The 12,269-nt window shown below is 41.7% G+C and overlaps 2 gene segments (V, D, J or C); both read left to right on the top strand.

Annotated features, from left to right (window-relative positions):
• The window catches only part of LOC138443432 (M1-specific T cell receptor alpha chain-like), a 1,249,782-nt gene that overhangs the window by 1,045,375 nt on the left and 192,138 nt on the right, over positions 1-12,269 (top strand).
• Positions 1-12,269, top strand: part of LOC138443431 (T cell receptor delta constant-like) — a 195,413-nt gene that overhangs the window by 78,194 nt on the left and 104,950 nt on the right.

Genomic DNA, 12,269 nt, shown 5'->3' with positions numbered 1-12,269 from the left:
TGCCCTCCATGTCATTTGTTCATGGTCAATTTCTTGCAGTGTCTTCTGCGGCATTTACTTCTCAACATCTTTCTCTAATCTTGATCACTGGGCTTCCACTTTATAAATTCAAACTTTCCCCTTTGAAATCCTCCCAGTCTCCCTCATCCTGAGCTTTACACCTTCCAGCAATGATGGTTCCCAGATCGTTAACATCTCAACAGGGAAGTGATGCAACATGGTCCCTTCCTACCCTAGTGTTTTGCCTCTCAATCCTACCCCTACCCCTCCAAGTCTAGATAGTTAGCACCACCTTGTGCCATTCATGGGCATTTTCTCAGAGATCTGTTTCCAGAGCAGCATTTTGCATATTCTGAAGAGAGAAGATGTGTGAAGGATATCTTTTGGAGACCAAGCTTGAATTCCACTGATACTGTGACTATTAAAGAAATAGTCTGATTCAGAAAGATTAGAAGTTTCTACCTAAATCCAGGTCCACCTACTTCATCACTGTAATTTGCTATTGGAAGAAGGATGTAAAGTAAGTGAAAGTCACTCAGTCGTGTCTGACTCTTTGGGATCCCATGGACTCTTCATGGAATTCTCTAGGCCAGAACACTGGAGTGGGTAGCCTTTCCCTTTTCCAGGGAATCTTCCCAACCCAGGGATAGAACCCAGGTCTCCCACATTTCAGGTGGATTCTTTACCAGCTGAGCCACAAAGGAAGCCCAAGGAAAGCCCAAGAAAGCCCAAGGGAAGCCACGCAGGAAGCACAAGGGAAGAAGGATGGGCTCTACACATATCACTGTTTTTAAGCTGCAGTGCTGAATCCTAAATTCTACCTGAGGTTTGGGTTACGAAGCTCCAGGACAAAGGTTGGGATGCACCAGTTCTGAGGACTATGATGGGAGCTGTCCAGATTATACACCTTTAACGGAAGAAAGAAAGAAGAGTTGTCACCTTCGAAACTCCAACTCTCTGGTCTACTTGTGTTCTCTCATACTACACCTCATTCTACCACGCATTTATGGCAGATCTGGTTTACACAAAAATAACCTGGACCAAGTCAACACAGTCTTTGTTAGTCTTCAGACTCAAAGTGAAAGAAGTGAAACTGACTCCAGAGTAAAATCTTCCCATCTCTTCAGTACAGAGTCCAAGGGCTACATATAAAGCAAGTTTCTAACCACCTTGTTTTTACATTTGGATATATTTCTCCCGCTTCCTGTACATAGTTTCTGCATACACAGAATTCTATGATGAAAATTGAGACTCCATCCAACATACACTAATTAACTCAACTATCAGTGCAGATTGAGTGTATGGAGGGAGGATAATTTTGCACCAAGATTTACTAATCTCTAGTTTCAGGAGAAAATTCTCTCTAACAGAAGTTTTGCCACAAGGGATTAGGATGGTTCTGCCGTTCCCTTTTGGCTTCCACACCCCAAGCCGTCTGGTCTCCACCACATCTGAAGGAGGATCTCCTTATTCAGCATAGCTGACGCCATCACACTGATCCCAGAAGTCACACCTGACTATACAGATTGGCCAATAACCCAGGGAAAGCCTATGTTCTAAGAGAGAAGTGGGAAGTGGTGGGATGGATGGGAACTGGGTGCTGGGAAACTGCTCAAGTCCACTGCTGACTCAGGCTTCTCACCACCTGCCTATTACAACAGATGTGACTTCCTTATGAGGCACCAGAGACCCAGAATATCCACATCCTGTGGTTCTTGCACCCCTGACACCCCACATTTGAGTTACTTTCCTATTCAGAAAACAAAAGCTGCTGGCTTTCAGCCAGTTTATAACAGATGTGGGGCACAACCACCAACTACCCAGGAAGCATCCCCCAGGGCAGGGCATGAGAATCTGCTTCTCAGAAATTCCCATACTTCTGATCCCATCTGACATTGGCCCAAAGAGAGCACCTGGGAGACTCACTCCTTTGCATCTTCCAGGATTTAATGCTTCCTGTTGGGAATTGAGAAACCTGAGTGACGGCTACGTTTAAGAGGCTGGGAGTTCAGGGAATTATTTGAAAACAGGTATCACAAGTATCACAACTTAACATGTACTTTAGGCATGCCTGCAAATCTATATAAGACTTGGACAGAATGCCTTCTTAAATCACTGACCTTGTCCAGCTCACTCTCTGAATCCACGTGGTGATCACACGCAGGACAGGCTTTCAAAGCCGTGAGCAGCAGGACCTTCCTTTTCTCCACATGTAGGACAATGGGGCTGGGGATTCTGCTCATAAGAACGTTATTGTTATTTGTGCCAGGCTTTGCAAGGATGTCCTTGTACTTCAACTATCTATAAGAGATTGTATCTTGACTTTTCCTAAGTCTGTATATTTCTTTTGCTACCTTTGTGACCCAAGAAATTGGTCCCTTCTGTCCACTGCCTACTTGGTAAAACTAAGGAAAATAGGGAGCACAGGTACAAAGTACAAGGAAAGACACAAAGACATTAGTACCAGGGAAAACACTGAGTAGACGTAGAGTGTTTATCACTAGAATTTATTGTGACCCGATACTTCCTAGAAAATAAAAACATCAGTATTAGGCTGTGTATTTTCTTAACATCTCTGAAAAATAACGTGTGCTTTCAAGGAGTACACAATCCTTGAATCTTGCAGACTTCACCAAAACAAGTGCTTAGCTGTAGCTGGAATGATCCAAAGTCTTGACTTTAGCTAAGGGAGGCTGCCAGCCCTTTGTAAACTGTAAAGCAGGTTATCTGTGGCTCCTCGTCCACGCCTTGCTGGGCCCTTTCCTTGGGTCCTCCTCACTATCGCATCCCTCATATGCTTTTACTCTGTTTCCATCAAAACCTGGTATCAAAAAATTACCTGAAATCAGGTCATAGTAATTTAGTGGACAATGGAAATTGATGGAGGCTTTAGGTTTTCTAAGGCTGGGGTGAGAGGGAGGGAATATTGTATTTAACAGAGACAATAGTGAAGTCGCTCAGTCGTGCCCCATTTTTTGCCACCCCATGGACAGTAGCCTGCACCAAACTCCTCCATCTATGGGATTTTCAAGGCAAGAGTGCTGGAGTGGGTTGCCATTTCCTTCTCCAGGGAATCTTCCCAACCCAGGGATGGAACCCAGGTCTCTTGCATTGTAGATAGACACTTTACCATTTGAGCCACCAGGGAAGTCCCCATGAGCTGACTAAAGCAACCATGGCAGAATTTTCAAAGCTTTAGGACCTTGCCTCGAATGAAAGACAGAAGTACATTTTCCCTTTGTTGGAAGGCTCCATGTGGATCAGACAAGAAGGAGAGTCTGGAGTCTCCCAGAGTGGGTAGTTCTTTCCCTGTGTCTAGTAAGACAGAGAACACTAACCTGTCTGCAGCAGAGGGAGGAACTGGGACCGAAAAGGTAAAAATGAAGGTGATAGATAGATAGAGACAGAGATTTCCAGATATAGATCTAGATGTAGACATAGATATGAAAAAGATTCCAACTCAGTACCAGGAATTTCTTTTTACAGTTGACAGCCATTTGACAGTGAAGCAAATATACTTGTGAGAGAGTACGTTCCGGCAGATGAATACACTAGAAAGTTTGTCCTCGTTGTTGAGTGCTAGAACTCAATGACCTGAGTTCTTTTCCTCCGGAGAATTCATTATAGAATCTATGTTGAAAGACAATCAGGACTGTCACCAAAAAGGAAAGACAGTTGCTATTTTGGTATATCCTTTCCCACTTTCTTTCTCAATGTATAAATTATTACATACTCTGTATATGTAATTATATCCCATATTCATATTTGTATCTATTTCAACATTATGAAGGCTTCCTGATAGCTCAGCTGGTAAGGAATCCGCCTGCAATGCAGGAGTTCAGTTCAGTTCATTTCAGTCGCTCAGTCGTGTCCGACTCTTTGCGACCCCATGAATCGCAGCACGCCAGGCCTCCCTGTCCATCACCATCTCCCGGAGTTCACTCAGACTCACCCATCGAGTCAGTGATGCCATCCAGCCATCTCATCCTCTGTCGTCCCCTTCTCCTCCTGCCCCCAATCCCTCCCACCAGTTCAATTCCTGGGTCGGAAGATCCGCCACAGAAGGGATAGGCTACGCACTCCAGTATTCTTGGGCTTCCCTTGTGGCTCAGCTGGTAAAGAATCTGCCCACAATGGAGGAAACCTGGGTTCAATCCCTGGGTTGGGAAGATCCCCTGGAGAAGGGAAAAGCTACCCACTCCAGTATTCTGGTCTGGAGAAATCCAGGGACTGTATAGCCCACGGGGTCACAAAGAGTCAGACATGACTGAGCAACTTTCACAACATTATGAAATCAATTCTCTACTTTATTAGGTACTTTTTATTAACAGTATTTTTAATAAGCTACATTAATATTGTATCCAAGAATAAGGTATGGTATAATCAGTCCTGTTACAATGGAGAATTTAGGCAGCTTCCACATTTCTATTATAAAAATTGCTGTGATGAACATATCTGCATATAACTTTTGATTATTTAAAGTTATCCTATTATATGTGAGCAAAATTTCATATATGTATATATATGAAGTTTGTATATATGTAAATCACACTTTCTCTCAAATAAAGGATTCAAAATAAAGGTTCTTAGCCAACTTGATTATATAAACCCTAAGAAGGATAGATAAATTGTCAAATGTTCCTTTAAATCTTTAATGTATTATTTTGTTACACATGCATATTTAAAATCACATTTCATATAAAATAGCATCAATATATTAATTTTGATATACTTGTTTTTGTTTGTTCTCATAGTTCACAGAGTTTTTTTTCAATTCCTCTCAATCATCTCAAAGCAAAGTATTTATCACTAGTAGAGCTGCGTTTTTAAATATTCAAACATTTTTTGAGAGCATATCAAACTCACTTGATTGAATTATAGCACATTAGGAATCCATATATGAAGCTAAAATATTTTGAACCACAATGTCTATTCACAAAATGTTTGGACTGTTCATTGCCATTTCTCCTACAAGTGAATATTCATAATTTCCACAAAAAATTACTTGAAAAGATTTGTTTAAGCAATTTGAATACTTGTAATTTCAAAGCCTTACTCCCAAGAATAATTACTAAGAATAGTGACTAAGTGGTTGTTAAACTTATTAGTCATCTTTTTCACTAAGCTCATCAGCTGACTTCCAGAGGTATCTATGAACTAGCATTTATTAACATCATTAGAGGTGGATGTGCCTTCACTAAGCTATACGTAACTGTGCAAAATCAAAGAATTGCATAAAAGTATTATAATGTTGTTTTCTGTACTTTTGTAAGGAATGAAATATAAAGGGGCTGTCTCTTCTCTGAGGATTATAAGCTTCACTTCATATTCAAACACATATAGTGTTTTCTCACTGTAAATTCCCCCAAATGGAAATATTTGCTCAAGCAAGTATGAATATTTCACCGTCTTGATATTGCCTAATTGGCTTGCAATAAAAATAAAGCAATATATATTGCTGCCAATATCTTGCCAGTATAGGAAACATCACATTTTCTAACAAAAGTATTACTTAAACATCTGCCCCAAAACTAGTTTATTATTTCTTTATTTACATTTTTTATTACTAGAGGATTAAAACACTTTTCTAAGTGACTGATTTAACCAATGAGTAAGTTTTTTCATTTATCTTTGGCCCATTTATCTTTTAAGATCTTATTGATTTGTATAATTGTAGTAATGTTGTGCCTCTGAGTTCCACTGCCTTTAACCACAATAACAGCACTGGCAAAACGAGATAGCTGAGACAGTCTAGATGGCAGAGGGTGGTGATGGCAAAGTGCCAAGGAAGAAAAAAAGCAGAAGAGGAAGGTTATTGTACTACTCTGTTTCACTGTGACAGCGTACCACAGAGGTTTAAGTGTATTAAGCCTTTGTTCAAAATCCCAGCTATGATCTACTGTGTATGTCTCAGCATTGGGAGGAGTCCTCTGAGTCTCATGGGGAAATAATGCATGAGTTTGCTGCCCACTTGCCCCTTGACTCCTTTCTTTAGGGATTTATTCTATATTATCTTTTGCTGCAGGAATTCCCAGATGGCTCAGTGGTAAAGAATCTGCCTGCCCATGCAGAAGATGCAGGTTCAATCCCTGCATAGGGAAGATCCCCTGGAGTAGGAATGGGCAACCTGCTCCAGTGTCCTTGCCTGGAAAATTCCACGGACAGAGGAGTCTGGTGGGCTACAGTCCATGGGGTCACAAAGAGTCAGACACAACTGAGGACATACATACACGCGTCTACTGCAATAGTTTCAAATATGAATGACTACCATGAAGTAATCAGTTATAAGTAACCCCACCACATTTTAACAACATTTATTAAATACACTAACAACATTCACTAAATACAAATTAAAAGAAATTGGCAAATTAAAAGAAAATATCATAGAAGAAGTACATGGAACTAACAATGGGAAGCCCATGTACTAGGTCACATATTCATATATGATAGGGTAAGAAGCTAAACTCACTTCTGTCTAATTTAAATAATTACTCCTATGTGGCAGCCTGGATGGAAGAGTGGCTTGGGAGAGAATGGATACATATATACATATGGCTGAGTCTTTTTGCTGTTCACCTGAAACTATCACAACATTGTTAATCGGCTACATGCTGTGCTGTGCTGTGCTTAGTCACTCAGTCATATTCGACTCTTTTCTACCCCAAGGACTATAGCTAGCCAGGCTCCTCTGTCGGTGGGGATTCTCCAGGCAAGAATACTGGAGTGGGTTGCCATGCCCTCCTCCAGGGGATCTTCCCAACCCAGGGATCAAACCCAGGTCTCCTGCATTGCAGGCAGATTCTTTACTGTCTGAGCCACCAAGAAAGCCCAGGGATACTGGAGTAGGTAGCCTATCCCTTCTCCAGGGGAACTTCCCAACCCAGGAATCGAACCAGAGTCTCCTGCATTGCAGGCGAATTCTTTACCAGCTGAGCTACACAAGAAGTCCCTAATCAGCTATACCCCAATACAAAATTAAAAGTATTGAAAAATAAATAATTACTCCTTTAAACAACTCAATGTCTGATATAAAACAAGTGCTTGGAAAGTGCTTGTTATCAACTGAATTCCATCATATACAGGCCATTTTTTAAAATACTGTATTTATAAATTCCATACCTACAAGCATATCCATAAGGTGAATTTCTGACACTGAATCCCCAAATACTAACAGTTCATATCTTGTTCTGATTTAAAAAAAAAGAAAGAAAGAAAGAAAGAAAATGTCAAATGAGAGAGTAGAAATGGCAAGAGGGCCGTTACTAGGTACCACTGGACAAATGACCCAGTGATGTCACGAAAAGAACAGATCCTTTACAAGCAAAACTGGAGTTATCACAAAGTAAGTAAACAGGTGGTGGCAAGGAAATATTTGTTGGGTAGAGTTAGCTGGGAAGAGCTCCTGGAGAGACATTGAGCAGGCCCTTGAAGATTCACAAGACCTTCCCCGACTGGGAATGTTATTTCAGAGTCAGAAGTCTTCTCTCTGACCTAATGCCACTAAGCTCTCTCCTCATCCCAGAGCAAAGGCACCACCAGTCCCCACCCACTTACATTATATGGTTTCAAAACATATTTCCTAGGAACTCAGAAAAATGTCTGTTCAATCAGAGGATCAAACAGTGTGAATCCCACAGGCCTTAGAACTGACCAGTCCCGGATTCCCCTTCACTCTTCTGATCTTGAGTGTGTTTGATCCTTGAGCACAAGGATCATCCTTTCATCTTGGGGTTACAATCACCAGTTAGCACATCAGTTAAAATGGCTCTTTTCATTTCCACAGGAGAAAAAGCAACCCACACAGGATGAAAACTGTACCTAGGCTTCTACCCAGATTGTCCAAAATAGCTGGGCATATGGCTTAAAGCAAGGGTTCACAACCTTCAGGCTACAGAGCAGTACCAGTCCGAGGCCTGTTAGACACTGGGCCACACAGCAGAAGGTGAGAAGCAGGTGAGTGAGTGAACCTTCATCTGTATTTACAGCTGCTCCCCAGCACTTGCATTACTGACTGAGCTTTGCCTCATGTCAGCTCACCCATGGCATAATAAACGTACTGCATTTGAATCATCCTGAAACCATCCTCCAACGCACCCCTGGTCTGTGGAAAAACTGTCTTCCATGAAACTGGTCCCTGGTACCAAAAAGGTTGGGGACCACCAGCTTAAAAGGAAAGAAGACATCAGCTCAATAAAATAAAATCAGAAGAGCCCATTTCAAGGAATATAAACAATTCACAAATACAACACTTTTGATGAAATTCTCATTTTTAGAGCAGAAACGGAGCATGTTTTCCCGGGTTATATATTTTTAAAAGAGCAGATTCTTTTAGCAGTTAATTTTCCAGCACCTAGGGATGAGCTTATAGCATTCATTTCTGGTATAGCAGACTGAGGGCTTGCCATGTGTCCCTAGTGGTAAAGAATTCACCTGCCAATGCAGGTAGACAGAAGAGACTTGGGTTCAATCTCTGGGTCGGGAAGACACCTTGGAGGAGGAAACGACAACCCACTCCAGTATTCTTGCCTGGGAAATCCCATGGACAGAGGAGCTTGGCGGGCTACAGTCCATAGAGTCGCACAGAGTTGGACACGACTTAGCTCGCAAGCACGCAATAGCAGACTGGAGGCATTTACATTTACAGGAAGAAGAAATGTGACTATTTGGGTTTCACATAAGAAAAATCATACAGAAAAAAATGCTCTAAGTCAAAATAACGTTTTAAAACATTGCAAAATTTCAGATACCTCGCTGATTGCAATCAGCTTTACAAAAGATAGGTTTTTCCTCACCTAACTTTATTCTAGTGATGGATCTTAGCCTCATTAAGTCATTATGTCTACCCTGACATGATTGATGTCATACACAGGATAGAACCTCTCACACACAGTATTCCCAACAAAAATAAACAAATAAATGAAGCCTAATGCAACCTTTGGCTTCCCAGGTGGCCCCACTGGTAAAAAATCTATCTGCCAATGCAGGAGACGCAGGTTCAATCCCTGGGTCAGGAAGATCCCCTGGAGAAGGAAATGGCAACCCACTCCAGTATTCTTGCCTGGGAAATCCCATGGACAGAGGCATCTGGTGGGCTACAGTCCATGGAGTCACAAAGAGTCGACACAGCTTAGCAACTAAACAACAAGAATCCAACCTTTAGTTCTAGCAGGAGACAAAGGGGCTAGAAGAACAAGTAAAAGGATTACTCAAAGAAACAACTAGACAAATCCAGAAGGTGAGACATTCTACAGGACGATAGGTCCAGACCCTTCAATAATCAATGTAATGAAAGAAAAGACAAGTACAGTGGAGGGAAAGCAGTAGAACTATTACAGATTAAAGAAACTTCTAGGATTTAGAATGTCATTGAGTGCATAGTATTTGGTTGTATTCTTGTTTTTAAAAACCTCTGTAAAAGGTATTTGGGAAGAATCTTGCCTAGAAAACCCCATGGGCGGAGGAGCCTGGTAGGCTGCAGTCCATGGGGTCGCTAAGAGTCAGACAAGACTGAAGCGACTTAGCAGTAGCAGCAGAGGAATTTTAAAAAGACTGGCTGTTTAAGAGACACAGATATATAGAACAGTCTTTTGGACTCTATGGGAGAAGGTGAGGGTGGGATGATTTGAGAGAATAGCATTGAAACATGTATATTATCATATGTGAAACAGATCGCCAGTCCAGGTTGGATGCATGAGACAGGGTGCTCAGGGCTGGTGCACTGGGATGACCCAGAGGGATGGGATGGGGATGGAGGTGGGAGGGGGGTTCAGGATGGGGAACACATGTACACCCATGGCTGATTCATGTCAACGTATGGCAAAAACTGCTACAATACTATAAAATAATCAGCGTCCAGTTAAAATAAATTAATTGTTTTAAAAAAAAGACTGGCTGTTATCAACAAATGGTTTTAAAGAATTGTTGACTTTAAGTGGAAAGTGGTATTATAGATACATAGAATAATATTCTTCTATTTAAACACTACATGCTAAAATGTTTAGAAGTAAATTGTCATGCTACTTATAATTTATTTTTAAATATTTAACATAAAGAAACAGCAAAAATGACTAAAATGTGTTGTCATTCAGTCGCTAAGTCGTGTCCAACTCTTTGCAACCCCATGGACTGTAGCACTCTGGGCTTCCCTGTCCTTCACTATCTCCCAGAGTTTGCTCAAACTCATATCTATTGAGTCAATGATGTAATCCAGCCACCTCAACCTCTATCACCCTCTTCTCCTCCCACTCTCAATCTTTCCCAGCATCAGGGTTTTTCTCCAGTGAGTCAGCTCTTTGCATCAGGTGGCCAAAGTATTGGAGCTTCAGCTTCAGTCCTTCCAATGAATATTCAGGGTTGATTTCCTTTAGGATTGACTTGCTTGATCTCCTTGCTGACCAAGGGACTCTCAATAGTCTTCTCTAGCACCACAATTCAAAAGCATCAATTCTTTGGTGCTTAACCATTTTTATGGTCATTCAGTTCAGTTCAGTTCAGTCGCTCAGTCGTGTCCAACTCTTTGCGACCCCGTGAATCGCAGCACGCCAGGCCTCCCTGTCCATCACCAACTCCCAGATTTCACTCAGACTCACGTCCATCGAGTCAGTGATGCCATCCAGCCATCTCATCCTCTGTCGTCCCCTTCTCCTCCTGCCCACAATCCCTCCCAGCATCAGAGTCTTTTCCAATGAGTCAACTCTTCGCATGAGGTGGCCAAAGTACTGGAGTTTCAGCTTCTACATCATTCCTTCCAAAGAAATCCCAGGGCTGATCTCCTTCAGAATGGACTGGTTGGATCTCCTTGCAGTCCAAGGGACTCTCAGGAGTCTTCTCCAACACCACAGTTCAAAAGCATCAATTCTTTGGCGCTCAGCCTTCTTCACAGTCCAACTCTCACATCCATACATGACCACAGGAAAAACCATAGCCTTGACTAGATGGACCTTTGTTGGCAAAGTAATGTCTCTGCTTTTCAACATGCTATCTAGGTTGGCCATAACTTTTCTTCCAAGGAGTAAGCGTCTTTTAATTTCATGGCTGCAGTCACCATCTGCAGTGACTTTGGAGCCCAAAAAAATAAAGTCTGACACTGTTTCCACTGTTTCCCCATCTATTTCCCATGAAGTGATGGGACCAGATGCTATGATCTTCGTTTTCTGAATGTTGAGCTTTAAGCCAACTTTTTCACTCTCCTCTTTCACTTTCATCAAGAGGCTTTTTAGCTCCTCTTTACTTTCTGCCATAAGGGTGGTGTCATCTGCATATCTGAGGTTATTGAGATTTCTCCCAGCAATCTTGATTCCAGCTTGTTTCTTCCAGTCCAGCGTTTCTCATGATATGCTCTGCATAGAAGTTAAATAAGCAGGGTGACAATATATAGCCTTGACGTACTCCTTTTCCTATTCGGAACCAGTCTATTGTTCCATGTACAGTTCTAACTGCTGCTTCCTGGCCTGCATATAGGTTTCTCAAGAGGCAGGTCAGGTGGTCTGGTATTCCTTTCTCTTTCAGAATTTTCCACAGTTTATTGTGATCCACACAGTCAAAGGCTTTGGCATAGTCAATAAAGCAGAAATAGATGTTTTTCTGGAACTCTCTTGCTTTTTTGATGATCCAGTGGATGTTGGCAATTTGATCTCTGGTTCCTCTGTCTTTTCTAAAACCAGCTTCAACATCAGGAAGTTCACGGTTCACGTATTGCTGAAGTCTGGCTTGGAGAATTTTGAGCATTACTTTACTAGCATGTGAGATGAGTGCAATTGTGTGGTAGTTTGAGCATTCTTTGGCATTGCCTTTCTTTGGAATTGGAATGAAACCTGACCTTTTCCAGTCCTGTGGCCACTGCTGAGTTTTCCAAATGTGCTGGCATATTGAGTGCAGCACTTTCACAGCATCATCTTTCAGGATTTGAAACAGTTCAACTGGAATTCCATCACCTCTACTAGCTTTGTTCATAGTGATGCTTTCCAAGGCCCACTTGACTTCACACTCCAGGATTTCTGGCTCTAGATTAGTGATCACAGCATCATGATTATCTGGGTTGTGAAAGTCTTTTTTGTACAGTTCTTCTGTGTATTCTTGCCACCTTTTCTTAATATCTTCTGCTTCTGTTAGGTCCATACCATTTCTGTCCTTTATCGAGTCCATCTTTGCATGAAATGTTCCCTTGGTATCTCTAATTTTCTTGAAGAGATCTTTAGTCTTTCCCATTCTGTTCTTTCCTCTATTTCTTTGCATTGATCACTGAAGAAGGCTTTCTTATCTCTTCTTCG

This window comes from Ovis canadensis, chromosome 7 (assembly GCF_042477335.2).
Source record: "Ovis canadensis isolate MfBH-ARS-UI-01 breed Bighorn chromosome 7, ARS-UI_OviCan_v2, whole genome shotgun sequence".
NCBI lineage: Eukaryota > Metazoa > Chordata > Mammalia > Artiodactyla > Bovidae > Ovis > Ovis canadensis.
Note: the sequence above shows the minus strand (reverse complement) of the source record. Positions and strands in the feature narration are given on the sequence as shown.